Source organism: Lactuca serriola, chromosome 8, assembly GCF_051521515.1.
Source record: "Lactuca serriola cultivar US96UC23 chromosome 8, Lser_US96UC23_V15, whole genome shotgun sequence".
NCBI lineage: Eukaryota > Viridiplantae > Streptophyta > Magnoliopsida > Asterales > Asteraceae > Lactuca > Lactuca serriola.
The window spans coordinates 135,615,909-135,626,135 of record NC_136415.1 but is presented as its reverse complement, the minus strand read 5'-3'; the positions used below and the strand labels follow the sequence as shown (position 1 = coordinate 135,626,135).

Genomic DNA, 10,227 nt, shown 5'->3' with positions numbered 1-10,227 from the left:
TCGAAACACCGGCTCTTGAATTCTGAAAACCCGGCTCCATCCATCACATATAATTGACTCCCCATCGTAAGTAAATTCCTTAAAATGTTAAGGCGCCAAATCTTCCTCATATCAGACATTCCTTAACCAATCCCAGTCAATCCTATTAGGTACATAAACCTCCTTCTTCGTGACCTCAACCAGCCTCTTCCTCCATTTTTTTCATTGTTGAAGCAGATTCAATCTGAAGGAAATTCAACCAAGGAAAATCTCCTTGGTTTCCACTTGAGCTCTGTCCTCTTGAAAACATGGTCCCTGCAAAACAAAGAACAAACAACCCAGAAGACACAAAAAAACATTAAAACAGAATCCATCTGGGTCCCCGACTGGACTCGTCAAGTCCATGAACGACTCGGCGAGTCTGATGAACTGCGCGAGTCAATCGACGGGTCGAGCGAAATTCAACCATAAAAACTCGAAATTTTTTCAAGGGTTTTGTCCATGGACATTCCTAAGATGTATTAGAGCAAGAATAACCATCCAAAACAACACAATTAATACAAAATCAAAACCCTAAAAATTCACTAAACTTCAAAATCGAGTATTCTATGAAATTGACACCTTAGAACATCTAAAAATCATGGCTTTAACAGAATTATGGAAGAAATTAAGTACCTTTGTTGATAGAATTTGAGAATTTTGAAGAAAAAGTGAAGAACTTGATGAGTGCTTGAGAGAGAAAGCAAGAGTGGGCGCACGGCGAGTATGAATGGGATATGATCTCATTAGGGTAAAAACCCTAGTTTTACCAGATGTAAAGATTATTTTTAATTAATTTTTTTTTCTGTAAATAAAATCGACTTGTCGAGTCAGGGTTAGACTCGGCGAGTCTGGTCGTGAATTAAGACTCATCTGGAATCTGAATAGACTCGTCGAGTCAGGGTCAGACTCGGCGAGTCACTTGCAAACAGTTCAAAATTATATCATTTTGTCATTTATTCATAAAAAAATTTCATTCCACCTCACACTCAGCCCATACACATTCTCAAGCAGTCATCTTTGATGATTTAGAAGATGAAAATAAAATCCTAAAAACGAAAATCAAACAAAACTAAAACGAGAAAGATAAAAGAAAGCAAACTCTAATAACGGGTTGCCTCCCGCCAAGCGCTTCTTTTTAAGGAGTCGTTAGCTGGACTCCTTCCCATCTACGTTTCTTCATTTTCCTGCATCGGGAATGCACGCCTAATCTTTTGCGGTTTATACTTTGTCTTGTAAGCGTGTATCTTCTTCTTGTATGCCCGTCTCAATTCTTCTCTCTTTTTCCTTGTAACATCATCTTCAGCTGCATGAATTTGCCTTTTCCTCACCTTCTTCTTCTTTAACCCATTCTCTTGCACCCTCTTTTGCACTCCTCCTTCTTTAAACTTCATTACTTCATAGTTGGTCAAAACTCGGGCTCGAGGTTTGGTAATACGTGACTCAATGAATGGGTTATCAGCATCATCTTTCCTAACCGCTGCATTCCCCTCTTCTCCAAAACTTACCTTCTCTTCAAGTGGAATGTCTTCATCTTCTTGCATTAATGTATCGAGGCACGCTACTTGAACGTGTTGAAAATCACCATATGCTTTAACAATTCTGCCTTCTACTGCTTGATCTTCTAAAGAATTAGGGAAAATCTTCATGTCCAGAACATGTAGGGAGCTGGTAACAAGCAGATCAAGGCTATCTTCTTTCGTGTACTTTTCAACGGGACTCGTTGAGTCTGTCAAAGCGACTCGGCGAGTCGGAGCGTATTCCATAAAATCCTTCGTTTCTTCTGGATCAGCTCCCCCAAGCAACTGCTCCATCTTTTCTAAGTCTTTATCAGCATCAAAGTTTTCTTCAGACAATAGCAAAAACTTACTTGGATCTTCTTCTTGCAAGATTGCAAGTTCTTTTGTAGTATTGCATCATCCAAATCAATGAAGAAAACTTCTTCTTTTCTTGCTTCTTCTTGCTTAATCTCTGGTAGAGCTTTAAACACTGTTGACTCATCTCCTACCCTCAATGTTAGTGTGGACTCGCATACATCTATCAATGCGCATGTGGTATTCAAAAATGATCTCCCCAAAATAATTGGAATTTCAGGGTCTTCTTCCATATCAAGTACTACAAAGTCCACGGGGAATATAAATTTATCCACCTTAATGAGGAGATCTTCATAAACACCTCTTGGACGAATAATCGTCTTATCCGCTAAATGGATCTTCATATTCACAGGCCTTGGCTCCGGTAAATTCAGCTTCTTGAAGAAAGAAAAAGACATTAAGTTAATACTTGCACCCGAATCGGTCAACGCTTGAGTAGCAAGTATATTTCCAAATTGACAAGGAATTGTAATGCTTCCCGGATCGCCCTTCTTTTCTGGTAGCTCACTCAGTACTATCTCCGCGACTTCAGCCAAATCTTTTATAGCAGCAAAAAAGACCCTTTAGCAAGTTCAAATATTTGGGTGTTTGAATCATCGTTTCCACAAATGGGATGTTGACTTGAAAGGCTTTCACATGTTCCATGAAAGCTTTGTATACTTTAACCTTTTCATTAGGTATGGCTCTGATTGGGAATGGCAGAGGAGGGTTGTAAGGCTTTAAGGAAACAGCAGATTTGTCTTCAGGGCATGGACTCGTCGAGTCCATTAGAGGGATGCGGCGAGTCTGGTCGGGTTTAGCTGAACTCGACTCTTCTGTCTTTTCTGCATGCACCTTAGTTGAGACCTTCTGTGCAGGGGTCATAGGAGTGAAAATTTCTCCATAGCTGGAGGTTATAGCATTCACATTCTCCATTATCGGATTATTCTCGGTTTTACTTTGAAGTTCAACCGGTCTTCTCTTGTTCACTTGATGTGCAAATTGTCCTAGCTGTTTCTCAATGTTGAGAATAGATGCTTGCTGATTCCTAAGTATAGTTTTGGTCTCTTGTATTGCAGCATCATGATCATTGTGTCTTTTATCGGACGCGGCTATGAATCTTGTGAACATTTCTTCTAAGTCGGCTCTCTTTCCCACAACCGGTTCTTCCTTTTGATAGAAACCCCTCTCTTTCTGCTTGTATTTCTTCTCCTTTACCTTTTTGTACTCTTCATACGGGAGCCATTCCTTCTTGGGTTTCAGCCAATTCTCGTCGTATCTGTCGCCGCTTGAGTAGAACACTTGCGCCTTCTTGTTTCCATTTTCAGCCAAGTCACAATCCTTCGTGAGATGAGGTCCTCTACAGTTCTCGCATCCAACTCAAATAGCATGGATTGTTTGGTCCATTTTTGTCATCCTTCTATCTAAACTATCGAGCTTAGCCAACATCGCCGCCATGCCATCATTGACCGAGTTCACTACCCCCCGACTTACTTCATTTCTTGGGTTGTGGTATTCTCTAGAATGTTTAGAGAATTCTTCAATTAATTCCTTGATTACCGGGGGTGCCTTCTTTGTGAGCGGGCCTTGCGAGTCGAGCAATTGCCTTGTGGTAACGTTGACTCCATCATAGAAGATGGAGACTTCCTGTTGGCTATTAAGGTCATGGTGTGGGCAATTTCTGAGAAGACCTTTGTACCTCTCCCACACCTCATAAAGGGACTCTTCGGGTTGTTGCTCGAAGTTGGCAATAGCTTTCTTCAACTTGGCTATTTTAGAAGGCGGGCAAAAATGGTCTATGAATTCCTCTTTCATCTTAGCCCATGTGGTGACCGACCCGGGGGGAAGTGACTTGAGCCAATCCTTTGCAGCACCCTTGAATGTGACTGGAAGCATACGAAGTAGCTGGGTCTCGCGTGGCACATTTCGTACATTGAAGTAGTCAGCCACATCATTTACTTCATCCAAGTGCTTGTAAGCATCTTCGTGGTCTTTTCCATAGAAGGGACTCTCCTTGAGTTGAGCGAGTATGTGGCCCTTTAGCTCGAAAGTAGCAGTAGCGGGAATTGCGGGTTGCACAAGTCCCGGGCCAGTATCGTCACGCATCCTCTTCTTCTATTCCCCCATGGGGATTTCACCGATATTAGCCATAATAATAGCTAAATCGTCCTCAAAATCGGATTCGTGCTCGTATGTGGGTTCTTCTTCTTCCTTGGTCTCATACTCGGTGTCTTCTTTAATCGGGTCTTCGATTGAGACAGAGGCGTTGGATGCTCCAGATTTACTGCTCTTCTTCTTGCTGAAAACGGACTTGAGGTTCTTTAGTGGCGAATTCTTTGAAGAAACGGATTCTCCAATGGATTTTCCTTTGTTCCTCCTTAGTGCGGATTCCGGGTCTTCGAGAGGAGGGACCAGAGGTGTATCAGATCCTCGGGTCAAGAAATAACTGAAAATAAAACAAGAAAAACGTGTAAAAAGAACAAAAATAAAATAAAAATTAAACCTGTGAACAGCGATGGACTCGCCGAGTTGTCACGAGTGCACTCGGTGAGTTCAAGGCAAAAACAGAAAGTTTTCTAATTACTTATTAAAACGGAATTATTAAAACCTATACTAACTACTAAATTACCTAAGAATTAACTTTGTGTAAGATAAATCCCACACAAAGGAACGATAAAAATAGAAATCAGTGCTAATTTAGAACCGTTCACCGGCAATGGCGCCAAAAACTAGATGTGTGTAAACTCAACTAGTTTTAAACTTACTTTTAATTATAAAATGAAAACACAAAGGCAGTGGACCTATCAATTGTGGTACAGCTAAATAAGTAAGGTATCGAACAAAGGGAACGGTAAATTAACACTAAAGACTAATTTTTTCTAAATTAAATAATAAATAGGGGTTTTCTCTAGTTTTACAAGACTAGAAACTTGCTAATATTACTTAGGCTAAAAACTAGAAAAGCAAAGATTTAACTAAATTCTATAACGAGAAGGACTTTTGTTTAGTTCAGCTCAATTGATCCTATGGTTGATATTATGGTAATAGTGCAATGGATTAATTCTTCTATTGGCTACCGATTCAAGTGATTAGCTTTGCGTTCGCTGCACTAATCCTTAGAGAACAAACTAACACAAACAGTGATCAGTTGTCTAATTTAATTTAATTCACTAGATTATTTATTCGGATTAATTTAGACTTGTAATAGCTAACTAATTTGGTCCTTTAGTTAATCTCTTGCTGATGGTCATCAAACAAGCTCACACATGAATTTACCTAATTTTCTATTAATTCTAGTTTCACGTTCGTTATTCCTAGACATATGATAAAGTGGTCACATAAACATATGAGGTTGACAATTAAAAGATGTTCATACTATTTAATTATCTTCCTATCAACAGAAAAATAGTTATCATTCACACACAAGGTTCTTCAACAAGCTAAAATCAACAAAATCACCAATATTGAATTAATCCTACCAATAATCAAACCATAGTCACAATTTTGTATCCCCAAACAGAAGTTTAAGAGTTTTAGCTCATGATTGAGGTAATTAACAGCAATAAAACGAATTCTAATTGTCTAACCATGATTGAAAACAATATATTAAGTAGAATGATGAGAATTTTGCCTTAAATCTCCGTCGGAGTTGAATTCTAGGTTGTATCTTCGATCTCTAGGGTTCTTCTGACTCTCCAATCGCAGCTCTTCTCTCCAAAAAGGTTCCAGAATACCTTATGTCGATCTTGATAGTTGTTTTTATAGATTCGAACCGACTCGCCGAGTCCACCCCTTAATTCCCGTACACGGTAAGTCATGGAATCTTTATCCTCTCGAATCTTCGATGCTACTCGCTGAGTGATCGACCCTACTCGCCGAGTACCTTGTATTTTTAGTTTTTTTCTTCTTTGTTCAACTCCCGAGCTCCCAACCGCTTCTCCTGCTTCCTTTTGCTTCTGAGCTTCGCTTTTGGACTGAAAACACAATTCAAACACTTTTAAGTATCTTTTGTCCATGATATGCAATAAATTAGCTAATAAATGATAAAAACCTATACTTATTATAAGGATAAATATGTAAATATCAGAGTTCCACGACTACCTCAAAGAATGTAAAATTATTTCATAATTGACAGCTCCTAGGACACCGCAACTTAATGGTGTGGCTGAGAGGCATAATCGAAACCTGTTGGACATGGTTCGCTCCATGATGGGTCGAGCTTCGCTTCCAATATCGTTCTGGGGGTATGCCTTAGAGATTGCCACCCATATCCTTAATCTAATCCCAAAAAAGAAGGTTGTCAAAACACCTCACAAGATGTGGACGGGGAAGGTTCCCTCGTTGGCACATATCAAGGTTGAGGGTTGTGAATCTTTCGTTAGACGAGAGACTCACGACAAGCTTGAACCTCGAAGTGAGTAGTGTATTTTCATCAGATACCCACATAAGTCCTTTGGATATTTGTTCTACAGACCTAATGAGAACGTTGTCTACGTAGCACGAAGGGGAGTTTTCCGCGAGAGGGAACTCATATGCAAAGAGGAAAGTTGGAGTATAATTGATCTTGAAGAAATTCAAGAGTAAAGTGAAGAAGGAATCTCTAACACTGGCACTCAACTCGAGGAAGAAATTCCTGTTGAACCAATTGAAGAATCGTTACCTCTTAAGCGTTCCACTCGAGTTAGATTGGCACCGAAGTTTTATGGTTTTCATATTACTATGGATGGTGATATGTTTATCAGTGATAGTACACTGGTAAATTTGGATGAGCCTTCTAGCTGCAAGGAAGTCCTGGCGGGCCCTAAGTCTGCCAAATGGTAAGAGGCAATGGACAGCGATATCCAGTCCATGTATGACAATAAAGTTTGGAACTTGGTTGACAATGTACCAGGTCGTAAGACAGTTGGTTGCAAATGGATCTTCAAGAAGAAGACCGACATGGATGGAAAGGTGCACGTATTTAAGGCACGTCTGGTTGCAAAGGGATTTACTGAAAACCCGGGGTTTGACTATGATGAGACCTTCTCACCAGCGGCCAGGATCAAGTCTATTAGGGTTATGTTAGCCATAGCTGCGTTTCATGATTTTGAAATCTGGCAGATAGATGTCAAAACCGCTTTCCTTAATAGGAAGTTGGTTGAAGATGTTTACATGAGTCAGAAAGAAGGTTTTGTGGATGCTAAATACCCCAATAGAGAGTGTAAGCTTGAGAAATCAATCTATGGATTGAAACAAGCTTCTCGTAGATGGAATGTTTGCTTTGATGAGAAGGTCAAAGAGTTTGGCTTCTTTATGAGTGAGGACGAGTCCTGTGTATATGTCAAAGCCAATGGGAGTATAGTTAGATTTCTAGTATTGTATGTTGATGACACACTATTCATAGGAAACGACGTTTCGACCTTGCAGGAAGTTAAGTCCTGGCTTGGAAAATGTTTCGCTATGAAGGATCTAGGAGAGGCTTCCTATATTCTAGAGATAAGGATTTTGAGAAATAGGAGTAAACGAATGATTGGACTTAGTCAAATTTCTTACCTGGATAAAGTGTTAAAGCGTTTCAGCATGTAGAATTCCAAGAAGGGAGAGTTGCCTATCTAGAGAAATACCTAGTTGAGTAAGACTCGAAATCTGAGTACCGATGCCGAGATAGTAGAAATGAGTTGAGTACCATATGATTCCTCCTTTGGCTCAATCATGTATGATATGACATGTACTCGCCCTGATGTGGCTTTTGCTTTGAGCATGGTCAACCGATTTCAAGGGAACCCGGGTAAAGCTCATTGGACACCCGAAAAAATATTCTTCAATATCTGTGAAGAACTAAGGACTAGGTCCTTGTTCTTGGTGGCAGTGATGACTTGAGAGTTGTTGGTTATAGTGACGCCATTTTTCAGACAGACCGAGACAACTTCCATTCTCAGTCTGGTTGGGTGTTTACACTCAATGGAGGAGCAGTAACTTGGAAAAGTTCCAAGCAGGAAATCGTGGTTAATTCAACGTGTGAGTCAAAGTATATAGCCACAAGAGAAGCGTCAAAGGAGGCTATATGGTTGAAGAACTTCATTGGAGACCTTGGAGTTGTGCTGGCCATAAAGGAACCTATGTTGATTTTCTACGATAATGAAGAAGCGGTTGCCTTAACCATGGAACCAAGGGATCATGTAAGATCCAGATATATCGATAGGAAATATCACTTCCTCAGACATCGGGTAGAAGAAGGACTCCTCGTCGTTAATAGGGTATCGTCAGAAGAGAATCCTACAGATCCCCTCACAAAGGATCTGAGTAGGGTTAAGCACGTTCAACATGCTAGGAGCATTGGACTAGAGGACGATATCAGTTTTAGTGATCAAATATATATTTTAGAAAATTGTAATAGATAAATATAATCGACATTTGGTTATTATATATTAGATATTTATATATAAGTATTGTTCACTATCATTTGTCAATTGTTTATTTTGTGTTTCAACTTTACATGTTTTTACTTCCAAAATAAATGGTTTTTTCAAATTATCCACAGTCGATCATACTTTGGGAGTAAGTAGTGAATTAAGATTGTCATGAATTGGCTTGTAGCTTGTCTAAGTGTTTAGACATAGCAATAGTTCGCTACAACATTCATGAGTACTCCTGAAATGGGGATTTGAGTATTGGATTAAACTCACGCTCATTTGGGATCAAAGGAATTGATTAAAAGAACGGGGACTGTTTTGCAAATCATTGATAGTTACAAAACTAGCCGCTGGACTCCTTTTGGATGGAGTGGAAGAAATCTATAGGGAGGCCCTATAGAATTCATCCAAGGCCTCTAGAAGGGGAAGTGCACGGACTGCTTAGGGCATAAGAAAGAGATTAAGGTTTCCACCTAAAAACCCTAGCAGCCTCAGCTATTTAAAGACCCTTACACATGTGAATTTCGGCCACTGCTTCATTGAAGAAACCCTAGCTGAAATTCTTAGTGTGTTCTCCTCTCTCCTTCTCATCCTCTTGCTACAAGTGTTTATGAGCCATTAGATGTGCAATATTTGGGGCACTAAAGCTTTCAAAGGTCAAGATCAAGCAAGGAATAATTGTTATTACAATATAGCAAGCAAGGTAATCTTCATAACCTTTTTCGTATGTGAATTTCGAATTGTATATGCTAGATCTAGGGTTATTGCTTTTGAATTTCTTTTCCATGTTTAATTAGTGAAAAACTTAGATCCAAAGCAATTAGGGTTGCATGAACGCACAAGATGTTGTTATGCTCCAAACCCTTCAGATATCAACACTCATGATAATCAAGTTCCTAAGACATCGAAACACTATGATGATTTGACAGTCACAAATGAATAAAACAAAGCACATTCTTCATCAAATTCAATAGTAAATGTCGAAAGAGTACATGTTATGACTGATGATCAAGTGGAGGGGGAGCACTTGAGTTCTACGTCTCAAAATGAAAGACATGATTCGTATATTGATGGGGAGCATATGACAACTTAAGCTCATATCGAGTGGGAGTGTATGCCTAACCATGCTGATGTTGAGGTGAAGCATCAAATATCAAATCCATTGGTCGAGGGTGAGCCATGTGGATCGAATCATGATGACGGTAATGTTCTAAATAACAATTTTCATGACGTAACAGATAATATCTCAATTACAGGAGAAGTTTAGGATGTTGATGACATCTTTGAAGATGCACCTTTAGATTTTGAACCTGCTTATCCTCCGATGGGCAAATGGACAAGAAATCATCTGAAAGAACAAATTCTTTGTGATCCAAATTCAAGGGTCTTAACATGAGCCTAGATTCGAGCCAAAAATGAGGTGTTTAATGTTCATCAAGAATTATATATCTTTAATGTTCATCAAGAATTCTATATGTTTAATGTTTTCATTTCGAAATTTGAACCAAAAACAGTAAAGACTGTATTAGAACATCCTAATTGGATTGTTGCGATGCAATTTGAACTTGATGAATTTGAACGAAACAAGGTTTGCGATTGCTTCCTAAAACTAAAGATGTTTCTATAATTGGTTTGAAATGGTTTTTTAAGAATAAAACTAATGAAGAAGGCAAAACTGTCCGAAACAAAGTGAGAATAGTCGTAAAAGGTTATTCTCAATAAGAAGGTATTTGTTATGAGGAAACCTTTGCCCCTGTCGCAAGACTCGAGGCGGTATGAATTTTTCTTGCGTATGCAGCTTACAAGGATTTCGACGTCTATCAAATGGATGTTAATTGTGTATTTCTCAATGGTGTTCTGGAAGAAACAGTGTATGTCGAACAACCACCATATTTCATTAACGATAAGTATCCTAATCACTATTATATTTTAGACAAGGCAGCCTATTGGTTGGAACAAGCACC

The 10,227-nt window shown here is 39.2% G+C and overlaps 1 non-coding gene across 1 annotated transcript; it reads left to right on the top strand.

Annotated features, from left to right (window-relative positions):
- The first annotated feature begins 3,531 nt into the window (after positions 1–3,531).
- Positions 3,532–3,638, top strand: LOC145071689 (small nucleolar RNA R71). The gene has a single exon (XR_013690696.1). It is a non-coding gene; the product is annotated as a small nucleolar RNA R71 (small nucleolar RNA).
- The last annotated feature ends 6,589 nt before the right edge of the window (positions 3,639–10,227 follow it).